Source organism: Notothenia coriiceps, unplaced genomic scaffold (genome assembly GCF_000735185.1).
Source record: "Notothenia coriiceps isolate Sejong01 unplaced genomic scaffold, NC01 NC01_scaffold00015795, whole genome shotgun sequence".
Classification (NCBI taxonomy): domain Eukaryota; kingdom Metazoa; phylum Chordata; class Actinopteri; order Perciformes; family Nototheniidae; genus Notothenia; species Notothenia coriiceps.
The window spans coordinates 36,450-47,719 of NW_011348496.1; the positions used below are offsets into that span (position 1 = coordinate 36,450).

An 11,270-nucleotide genomic window follows, 5' to 3' on the forward strand; every position below is an offset into this window, starting at 1 on the left:
CTTTCCTAAGACAACATTCCCCAAAATTTTGTTCTGATTATTTATCGCCAACACTGGTACGTAGCAAGGAGATTTCTCCTGATAGTTACACTTTGAACACAAGCGAGTCAACTTTGTTGATTTCCTTCAAAACTACCTCATATTAAGCTACTCACTGCGTTCGTTTGTAAAAAATATGCTCTCTTTAAGTTGTAGATTTTTTTCATAAAGACGGTGAAACGACTTTTGTTTTTGCCGTTTAAACACATCGACCTCCAACTACCAATCCAATTTTTTTTGATGTTTATACATAACCTGCAAGCGCTATTCAGGTGGGTAATTTAGTCGCACTTACGATTGTTTCGTGTGTTACCTAGTTGGTTAGCGAAGCTTTTCATCTTGTTTTGAAGGTCGTACACTAATGTCCAGGGTTGGCACGCTTTTACTTTATTTATTTAATCATAGTTTTGTACAATGCCTCTTTACTGAATTTGTCAATTGGCAATTTACAGAAAGGACTATCTAAAAGACACTAGTAACCCAGGTGAAGGAGACTAGAATGGAAGGGGGGTTTCCGTTTCCCCCACACGAACGACAATGACTGCTGGTAGCGTAATCAATTGGGTAATTAGTCACCACCTTACATTGTTTTCGTGGTGTTTACTAGGTGGTTACGGGCTTTCACTTCTTTGTTCGGTCTGGTTTATGTGCGCCTGTAAGTCGAAGGGATTACACGCTTTTACTTTACTCTCGTATTTGACTCGCTAGGTTTTGTACGATGGCCCTGCTTACTGTAAGTTGTCAATTAACTGATAGTAAAGGAAAGCGAACTATCTAACGATAACAGGGATTTAGGGCTAGTGTTAGTGTGAAATTTTTGCAACTGGTTTGCGACGGCATGTTCAGTGTTGATTTATATTATACTTATTCGTCAGTATTTAGTATACGTAACCATCTGTTTCTTATATTGATTACATTTTCGTACGGCTCTTTTATTAGGTCATGCATAGCGGTGGCTGACTTTTGCGAAGGTGTGCTGCCACTTTTTTGTAAATGTTTGTGTTGGCTAATAGAGAGCATGGAGGGAGGGTTCCTCTTCCCCCAACCGCGCGACAACCCCGAGGCCCTCTACGTCGGCGCGACCCCTTGCCATCTCGTCTAGAGAGGTGGAGAGACGCCCGACACGCCGTCGCTAGGCGGGGGGCACCAGGACGTAGGCGAGCTCGACGGGAAGCTTCTTGCACAGGAAGGTCGACAACATGAAGTACGCGTCACGTTCTGACTGCTCCCAACTTCAGCTGACGCGGGGAGGCTTAAGGCAGGTCCGAGCGGCATGAGCACGTCGCAGCTACGCAAAGAGGAGTACGCACTCTTCAGGTACCCCCACCGCAGGAAGAGTGCACCAGGCGCCATCAGGGCCTGGAACGGTCTCTGTGTTCTCCTGTGCAACCTCGGGCTCTCTCCTGAAGTCTCTGGCGGGGGTGTTACCACACGCGTCACGCTGCTCCCCGCGCAAATTCATCCCCGTGATGTAGATCAACGCGTGTATTTCAGAAGCACGAAAAGTACTTTGTCGCAATCCCGTCGCATCCGACGACACGAGAATGTCCGGTCACGCCTATGATGGTGCACCCCGAGGTCTATAACTTTTGTGCCTAGAGTGAAACCTTGTGTGGTCGGTGCTGGAGAGACATTGGGGTACCACCGGTAAGGTCGGGCGCGCGCCGAGGAGCCGTACCAGGTGGCAAATCGCGGATTGTGCAAAAGGTCTGTAACGCGGACGAGCGCCGAGCAAGTTGGGCGGTGTGTGGTACTGCTCGACAAAGAAACAAACAACAACGGTCTAACTCTCGACCGCAATACTCCTTAAAAGGTCATCCCCTTGAGCCACAAAAGTCTAAAACTGACAGTTGCCGTGGTCTTGCCGTCGTCCACGTTTTAGAGCCGACAATCACGTTCTTACGCGATAGTTTGCAACTCGTAGTCAACCATACACCGGCGCAGTACGTCTAGGCGAGCTTAAGTTAGTCAATAGGTACCGGCGTTTCGATCGTTCGAATTTTCTTCTAACATTACACCTATACACGGCATCTCCAACACGCGAAGGATTGGAAGCGACTTATCTGCTGGTTATTTCGGTTTCTGTCTGGTATTCGAGGAATCATCATCATGTAAGTGGCTTTACCGACGGTGGTAGGTGTGACATTCAACTGCATGCATTGATTAATAAAGCTATGGTCTGCTATTTCGCCTCCGGTCCGTGGGCCCAGGAATAACTCAACTGCCCGGGGACTCGGCATTCTACGACATGACCCAGGCGAAGAGGACGTCGACTGACTCGTGCCGGAGCGGTGTCCTATCAACTTTCCCCCAGGTCGACCTTGGGAGGGGTCGCGGCTGACGGACGCCGTTCCGAACGTATGACTGCTCCTGTTTCAATTAGGCGCTAAGCCAAAAAAATAGCACCGGAAAAGTTAACACCGAGGTTTGTGATTACCTCTCCTGTCAGGTAGAGGCGACTAACTGTACGGGTAGACGACAGAGACATCTGCGGTCGAAAAGATAAGTAGTGGAGTAAAGTACTGATACCATAAACATGTACCGTAATTTTCGGACTATAAGCCGCGCCTTTTTTCCTATTTTTCGACCCTGCGGCTTATATAACGGTGCGGCTAATCTATGGATTTGTACAGCTAACGGCCACTAGGGGACCTCCTAAATCTATGGATTTTACAGGTTACAGTCCACCACCTTTAACTCTATGGGCTCTATGGCCGGTCCGTGCCCCCCACCTTTAAGCGGCGGGCTCCAGCAGGAAAAGCTGGAGGCCGGAAAAGAGTGAGACAGGTAGCGCGCAAAAGTAAAAGTGGAACCGAGAGTGGTACGAGAGACAGAACGAGAGCAAGACAGACAGACCTTACGAGAGCGAGACAGTTTGTCCCCGTACCACTGGTTGAAAACCACTGCTGTAGATCACTGCCGCTATGTGATACAGTACAGTTTACACAGCACAGTACATGTTCTGTAGCTACTATTGCACTAAATGGTAACACTTGAATACGTTATGCAAATATGCAACTTGTTTGTTGAAATGTTAATAAATGGGAGCTTCCTCAAACAGCCATCTCTTTCCCGACAATCCCCTCTGTGCACGAACCCTTACATATGGTAATTAAACATTAAAACACCTGCGGCTTATAGTCCAGTGCGGCTTATATATGTACACATCATTCAATTTAGCTGCTGCGGCTTATATTCAGGTGCGTCTTATAGTCCGAAAATTACGGTATGTCAAGTATTCCAAGACAGAAAAACTTAAAAACGATACAAAACATACATATTACAGTGGTGCAGTGATGACATATTTTGTAGGCCGACCAAGAAGTTTGCAACGCAAGGGCACCGTCGACAAAAAGCAAATGGGATTTTTCCATTTGATTTCAGATAATTGCAAAAATTGCACAATAACACGATTGTTATCTCTTTTTAAGTTTCAATACAATTGCCGGACTTAAAATGCTTACATTAGGCTACGTCATAGTCTCATCGCTGTGCATGCACCGCTAAGTTAAAGACTGAAGTTGGCGTGATGACCTTGAGGAATCTCATTTAGCCACTTGTTAGCAACCGCAGTTTTTAAAAATCAAGCTTAAGACATTCACCAGTAGGATATATACTGAAGTTGTTTACGTTGTAGAACAAAACAATGTCACCGTTGATCAGACACATGGGAAAACCCTCACTGTCTGAAAGCTTGCATGCTGACTTTTGAAAGCCCAAATCTGGTATTATGGTATGGCCCAGTGTCAGCCTATCCACAGACGTTATGGTTATGGCACTGTGTCAGCAGGCTGTGGCTCTCACTGCAGTATAGAGCAGATTTAGCCTTGTTTTAACTTCATCACTGCCAACAACCTTTGAAAAGTTGGCAGATGCTAAATGTGTTTGGGTGTAACATAAGTGTTTAATTGTTCTTGAAGCAAAACATAAATCTGTTCATCTGTTCTATTTTCTTACACATTATCTTACACAACCATTAAGATTGAAACAGATACAATACCTCTCAATTCCACAATCAGGTCTAGTAAAGAGAAGGGAAAATATCACTTAGCACAGCTAGGGACAAGAATATCAATCATAAGCGGTCCTAGAGAAAAAGTCTTAAGAAAAAGGATCATATGAAATGAGAGCTGTATCTCTGAGATAATGAGGGAGGTTACGTGTTCATTGCTGAATAAGTTAACTGAGTTAAGAGGGTGAGAGAATGTCAGCACATGGATTGCCAACAGAAGAAAAAGGAGAAACACATAAATAGAGGAAGAACGTGTTGTCTTCATCCTCATGTTATAGATAATGAAGTAGATATATATATAAAACACAAATGCTGTGAATTTGAAACAATCTGCTTCAAATTAAATTAAACAATTGTTTTTTTTGTCAAATCTGTAACCTGAGTACCAAACACATCATCCATTAGAGTGCCCTTTCAACACTTCCCAAGACAATTAGAATACACATGTGCAGACTAATTACAGATATGAAAGACTGTGCACAGAAAAGCAGCTTGTCTAACCATCATTATGATTTTGGCTTGAGGCTTTTCCCTTTGAGACAGACACATGAAGGCAAATGCACATTGAAAGGTTAATTAAAATAAAAAATAATAATTTAAAATGATGTCTTTGGAGCAAAGTTGCACATCATTATCGCCACAGAGTGTAGTTAAGAATGTTTCCTGCTGAATGAAACAGTGAGTGCAAAGGGTGAGACCTGCATTTACACCACAGGGCCAAACTGAGGTTTATCACGTGAGCAATTAGATCAATCTTTATTGTCAAGCTAAAAATGTATACATTGTTGTCCCTGACAGCAAAAAGGTGAAACCCTAAGAAACCATAATGGGAAACCATAGGAAGTCCTGTTAACCTCGATGGTAGAAAGCTTTGCTTCGCCTCAAAGTTAAAGCCCTTGGTTGTTGCTGTTGTTGAATAAAACTGTTTATGATAAAGACATAATTGAGACAACCGCTAAAACATCTTAATGAGAAAAACCATTTCTGTTATTCCCATATGGCACTTGCAACAAATGTATAAAGCCTTGCATAGCCCTTTAATGAAAAACTCCAGTTAGCTTATGTGTCAGCTAGCCCAGTTTCTAGCTATTGATGGTGTCACTGTCCTGTGGGAAACCATTACGAAACCCCAAGGTTAGCCCTGTTTAGCAAATGTGTGGTCCTGATTAGCTGTGTGCTAAACCCCCCTGTTAGCCTTGTTGACCCTGTTGGCCCCTAGAGTGGAAAGCAGGCTAGTGGATGTACTTACCTTGACCCCGCGCTGGCTGAGGAAACAGAGAGACAAGAGCGAAGCCTAGCAGGCAGAGACTTAGTCCGACTGAGAAATGCATCCTGGAAGCAGCAGACAGGAGGGCACGACACACCTGGAGAAGTAAAAACAAGTATGAGAAAGACAGATGAGTGAGGAGAAAGCAGGGCAAAGGACAGGAGGATGAGACACAGGTAAAATAATCTGAAGGAAAGAGTGAGTAAAATAAGAAAGTACAAGTGTAGCGACAGCAGGAAACAAACAAAGTCGCTGAGAGGCTGAGGCCGGGCCTGTTTGATGATGTATGACACACTAAAAAGAGAATGTGTGAGGGGTATTGTGGGAGAAGGGGGTGTGAGAGAGGAGCACAGAGAAAGCTAAAGGGATTTAAACACCGTGAGAAAGGATTCAAATCTCTGTCGCACAAAAATAGCATGTGATTTTAGCAGGTATGGATTTGTAAAAGTAGAGAAAGAAAATATGAATAGACTGATGACCAATTTTCTACAGTTTTTGTAACTGCAAAAATCTCTGGTTTTCCAAATAACATCTGTTTGGCTACTTATGTAAGCAGGGACCACAGACATTTGGAGGGGCTATTGCTCTAAACTGGAAAAAGGGCCTCCCCCCTGAAAAAAAATTACATCAACTAAATTGAACAGTAATTCACATCTCATAACAAAATAAGTTAAGGTGACTACTTGCATTCGGTGACTTGATTTTAAAAATGAAAACCAGGGACATTTTTTGTTTTGCGGTCCATATCTCATTAAAATATCTATTGTTAGTAACTATTAAAGACAACATGGGGAAAATTCTGTTCTAATGTAGTTTGACCATTGTAACAGACATACTGATAAAATAGGGCCTCTAACTAATTACCTTAAATAAAATCACTAATTAATTAAACCAGTTCAATACGCATTATCCTTATTCTTATCATTCTTTATGAGCGCAGTAACGGTAAGGTATCTAATTACTTATTTATTTAGTATTCCATAACTTAATAACAGAGATGGTCAAACTAAAGGGTAGAGACATTGCAGAAATCCTACAATTAAGCGGGACATTGAACTGTTTACCCGTGAGAGGGCGATCAAGAAAAGAGAGCGAGCGGCCCGTTGAGGGAGTTTACAGATGAAAAGACACAGAAAGACAGAAGCACAATAACAAGTAGGCTATATTTAGGTGTCTTTTTTGTAAATAACCGACGGTATCAAGAGGAAGTAAAGTCCCCTGGTTTGTCCCTTATACCCTAACTGCCATGAGACAACTCAAAATCAAGTTTCCAAAATCTGACACTGAGGTGCACGCACCGGCAGATGACAGCGCTGACAAAGTGTGTTTCCCGCAGCGAGACGCTACAATACTAATTGTGGGCTTATCTTGTTGATTCGGCCACAACAGAAAAAAGAAAAACAATCTCTCGCTCTCTCCAGAGGGGCAGGTCAGCCAAAAAGGCCAAACGGGCCATTGCCCGGGCAACACTAGCCCGTACCTGTGCACGTCCCTGCGTGAGTACATGTGCTGTGTAATCAGCTAGCATGAATAACCCCAATCCCGGTACCTCANAGATGACAGCGCTGACAAAGTGTGTTTCCCGCAGCGAGACGCTACAATACTAATTGTGGGCTTATCTTGTTGATTCGGCCACAACAGAAAAAAGAAAACACAAACTCTCGCTCTCTCCAGAGGGGCAGGTCAGCCAAAAAGGCCAAACAGGCTGTTGCCCGGGCAACATTAGCCCGTACCTGTGCACAAGTCAAGATCTATTATGAAAAACAATTCTTTGCCATTTTTGGACGTTAACAAACTACTTGCTTATCAAGATAAGGCACATCAAGTAGTGACTCTAACACATTACTATATACTAAGTGCATAAAAAGATCTCACTGTCAGTGTCTCCATGGCTGCATCACACATAAAGCACAACAATCCCTGCAGAAGATTGAAGGTGCAACAAGCAACACAACTGTGATATAAGCGATCTAACACCTGGATCTGATCAATGCAGTAAAAACACAATAAATGTCGACGGATTTACCAATATCCCCCTGGTTTGAGTAAAATGAAGGTTATATTCAGTCTTTCAATGATTGTTGATTAGGATAATAATACAAACAAACATGTAAGTCCCTTTCGAGTGGTTACTACTGTTCTGTCTTGGTTTAATCGATTGGTTATTGAATGCAGCTGCTAATGCCACATATGCAGTGCTGTGTAGGCTTTGTACTAGGCCTACTTCTAACATTCCTTACTTAACAAAGGTGACACTTAATAATACTTTTTTTTTTTAACGTACATGTACTTCAAAACATTTTTCTTGGTTGAGAGAAAACAAAATGTGACAGCTTTGGTAAAAGTGTATTTTCAACAATCATCATATAGTACAGTATTTGTATGCATCAAACTCAAATAAAACACAAACTCAAATATATTTTTTTCTTTTATCGAAGATGAGCAATATATACAACCAGATATATTCATAGAAAATAATAAATTATAATTGTAAAAAAAAAAAATGGAAAAAAGTAATGTAAAGGGTTTTTCATTATAAAAAAAAGACTTGCTCATCTTACTGTATGCTGAATTGGCCTAACAACAAACAACTGGCCTAACAGCAAATGTCTATATCCTGTGTTGGTCTAACTTGCTCATCTTTGTGCAACTTTGGGCTGAATGCCATGCATGAAAGGTGCTAAATAAATTATTATGACTCTTTCACTCTGAGACTCATAAGGCAGTACTAGATTTAGTAATATTACCATGAATCTAGGTATTTACCGTATTTTATTGGAAAACTCTGAAACTCTGAAAAAATCATATTGCTAGTTTACAATATGAAGGCCAATTCGACCGGTTGGTTGAGCATATTTTCCAAAAAATAATTACACACTTGTTACAAAAATGTTTTGTGCATCAAGTTATCTAATTCTGTTCAGTAAGTGCTCTGACACTAAAATATGTCAAAAATGATCTGGTTACCTTACAAAAGTTGACCAAAAAGAGTGATTTCTTCAGGAGTGATTTTTAGCATGCCAACTTTCTCAGTGGAAGCTAGCTGAAGGGCATTCTGTTCGAACCACAGTGACATCTAGAGGTTGTTTTGTGCATAACATGTCAACCAAACGATAGAGCTGGCTGAATCAGATGGAGACGGAGTGATTGTTTTTTCAACAAGATATAAAGACACAAAATGTGCTCTACCAAATGGTGGCGCTGGCTGTTAAAGGATAGCATCATCATAAGAGGCCAACAAGAGTGACTGGGTGTGTCACTTTGCTGAAGGATAGACCAGCTATCCAGGATATTCTCTAAAGATTTCCCAAGGGGTAAAAGCTGCTGCTGGAGTACTGACTGGAAGTAGTAAGTCTAATGACACATTTGTATTTAAGATGCATTCTTGTACTAAGGAGGGGAATTTGAAAGAGAATACCTGAAAAAGTACTTTGTTGGTGTAGTAATTAGTATACTGAGTCACACAGTATCACTCTCATTAAGAATTTATGGCAGAAAATAATTGTACCTCTCTTCAAAGATAGCAGAAAACATGCATTATTGTACTCAAGAGGGGAATTTGACAGAGGATCACTCAAAAAGTACACAGTAAAAGTAGGCTACTCTAAATAGTATTTATCAATCCTCAACCTCCATGCTGTTTTAATGCAGGCCTAGTTCGTTCCCTCGATGCTGACTTGACCACGCAAACGGGAAATACGGCCGCATCAATTCAGCAGTTTCAGTAAAATCATACAGAGAAATACTCATACTTTATAAGATAGGGATTCATGGCTGACAGTGCAAGACAGATAGACAGATCGTGAGAAAGACAGACAGACAGACAGACAGGCGCGCGCGCACACACACACACACACGGACACACACGGACACACGGACAGACTGTCTTCATGTAGTCATATATTCAATGTATATTTGTGCTAACACGCACTGCACTGTCTAAGCAAAGAGTATGAACCTTTATTTTGAAGAGTACAGCGCAAGGGCAAACTAGCCAATCAGAAGCAAGGAGGCACTGGAGACCCACCCATCTATAGAAACGAAACATTGAGTGGTAGGCTATACTTGTTTTAACAGTAAGAACAGAAAAACCAAAAAACGAGCTGAATTTCCGTTTTTCTGTTTTGGGGCAAAATGGAAAAACAAAAAAACGATTTAATGTTTCAATTAGAACTAAAAAAAAAAAACGGTTAAAACGTACCTTCGTCCTCCTCTCCTCGAGTCGTGTCCTCGCAGACAAAATGAATATTCCTCTCCTGTGAAGGTGGAAGGATTTCACCTAGGCCTATCTAATGGCCCCGCACAGGAGATGCTCCTCTCATGCGGCAGATAAATTGCGTGAGCGCACGGGGGTGCAAAGAAAAGGCAAACCCTCCACAAAAGGACACAACATCCGTCCTCCTGTGCCTGATAACGGTGTTTTCCCTGCGCCACAGCGGCACCTCTGTCGCTCAGATCAGAGGATGCTGCAGATGCACTGCGGTAAAAAAAACTCCGTGTGTGTGACTGAGCGGATCCTGCGTGTGACGCCTGCTGTAGTTCCAGGGGCGGATCTAGACAAATATTCATGGGGTGGCAAGAGGGTGGCAGGAGATGTTGAGGGGTGGCATCCCCTGGCAGAAGTATGCTGATTTAATCACAGTCAAAAACATTAGGTGACATTATTGTGACACATCAGTAAAGCCTTAAATATAAATATATAAGGTGGCAGGTCTACATCATTTAATGAATTGTAACTGAACAATAACAAATAAAAGACCAGCAAGGGTACCAAATATATGCAGACTGCTGCAATAAGTACATTAATTAACTGTCATCAATGTTTGTCTGAATTAATATGATAATATTAACAATCATATTATTCCTATCAGCTGTCAATCACTGTTATGATTCATTCATTTATTATTCAATAAACAATATATTTTTTGGAGGAGTTAATGATGAAGGTTCCTCAAGATGCTTGCTCACCCTCCTTCAAATTTGAAAGACAAGTAGCCTAATTACTATCATATATCAAAATTCAAAAGATTAAAAGGAACAGTTTAGCGCCCCACAACTTTACTGCAAACAGTTACAACCTTGACTTTACATCAGAAAGAGCAAACATTAAAGAAGTGACTAACTGCATCAGTTAGGGTTAAAAAAACGTGTATTCAGCTAAAACATATACATCGCTGCAGTTATTATCCAGTGGAAAGTCCTTACCTACTGGTCTAGTTAAATCCTTTGTGCCTTTGAGCACAACAAAGGCTCAACAATTCTACTGGACATAAGTACACACTGTTTCCTTACAGTACATCCATGCAAATATATGTAATAGGTATAGATGTTCATTTTAATTTTCATTAATTTCTTACTTCATAGTTTATATGACCCAATGCTATATATGCTCATTTTTAATTTTTTATTCATTTCTTATTTCATAGTTTTTCATCATTTTTATTTGTATCTTTCTATTTTTATTAATCTTTGTGAATCTGTGCTGTCCTGTTTTTCATTCTTACCCTGTTGTTGTTTGAACTATGAATTTCCCCACAGGGATTAATAAAGGGCATTTTATCAAAGTGGTTACTTTTTTTGGCTGGGCAGTGTAAATCCCTGTGGGGAAATTCATAGTTCAAACAACAACAGGGTAAGAATGAANTAATGTCCGAGTGCAAGTGAATGCAGCACAAGACGCGAGCCTTGTAACCCCTGCCCCGGCCCTGGCACGAGCGTGGAAAAATATGATTGACGGCGATTTAATTTGAACTGGACGGCGCAAAACGAGAAGCTTTCGGACTCAAGTAGACGGAAGGAATGAGGTATTTGCGGTCTACAATGACAGAGAAGAGACCGTCAAGTTTGGCTGTACTCAGCATCGAATCAAAACGCACTAAAGCTTTGGATCTTCTTAATCAGTTTGTGAGGCGTTTTGCTGAACAACATGGTAATCGCCGCATTCAGCTGTTA

The 11,270-nt window shown here is 41.5% G+C and overlaps 1 protein-coding gene across 1 annotated transcript in view; it reads left to right on the forward strand.

Annotated features, from left to right (window-relative positions):
• The window catches only part of LOC104949197 (enhancer of mRNA-decapping protein 4-like), a 54,447-nt gene that overhangs the window by 16,169 nt on the left and 27,008 nt on the right, over nt 1-11,270 (forward strand). The gene's annotated exons all lie outside the window — the stretch shown is intronic.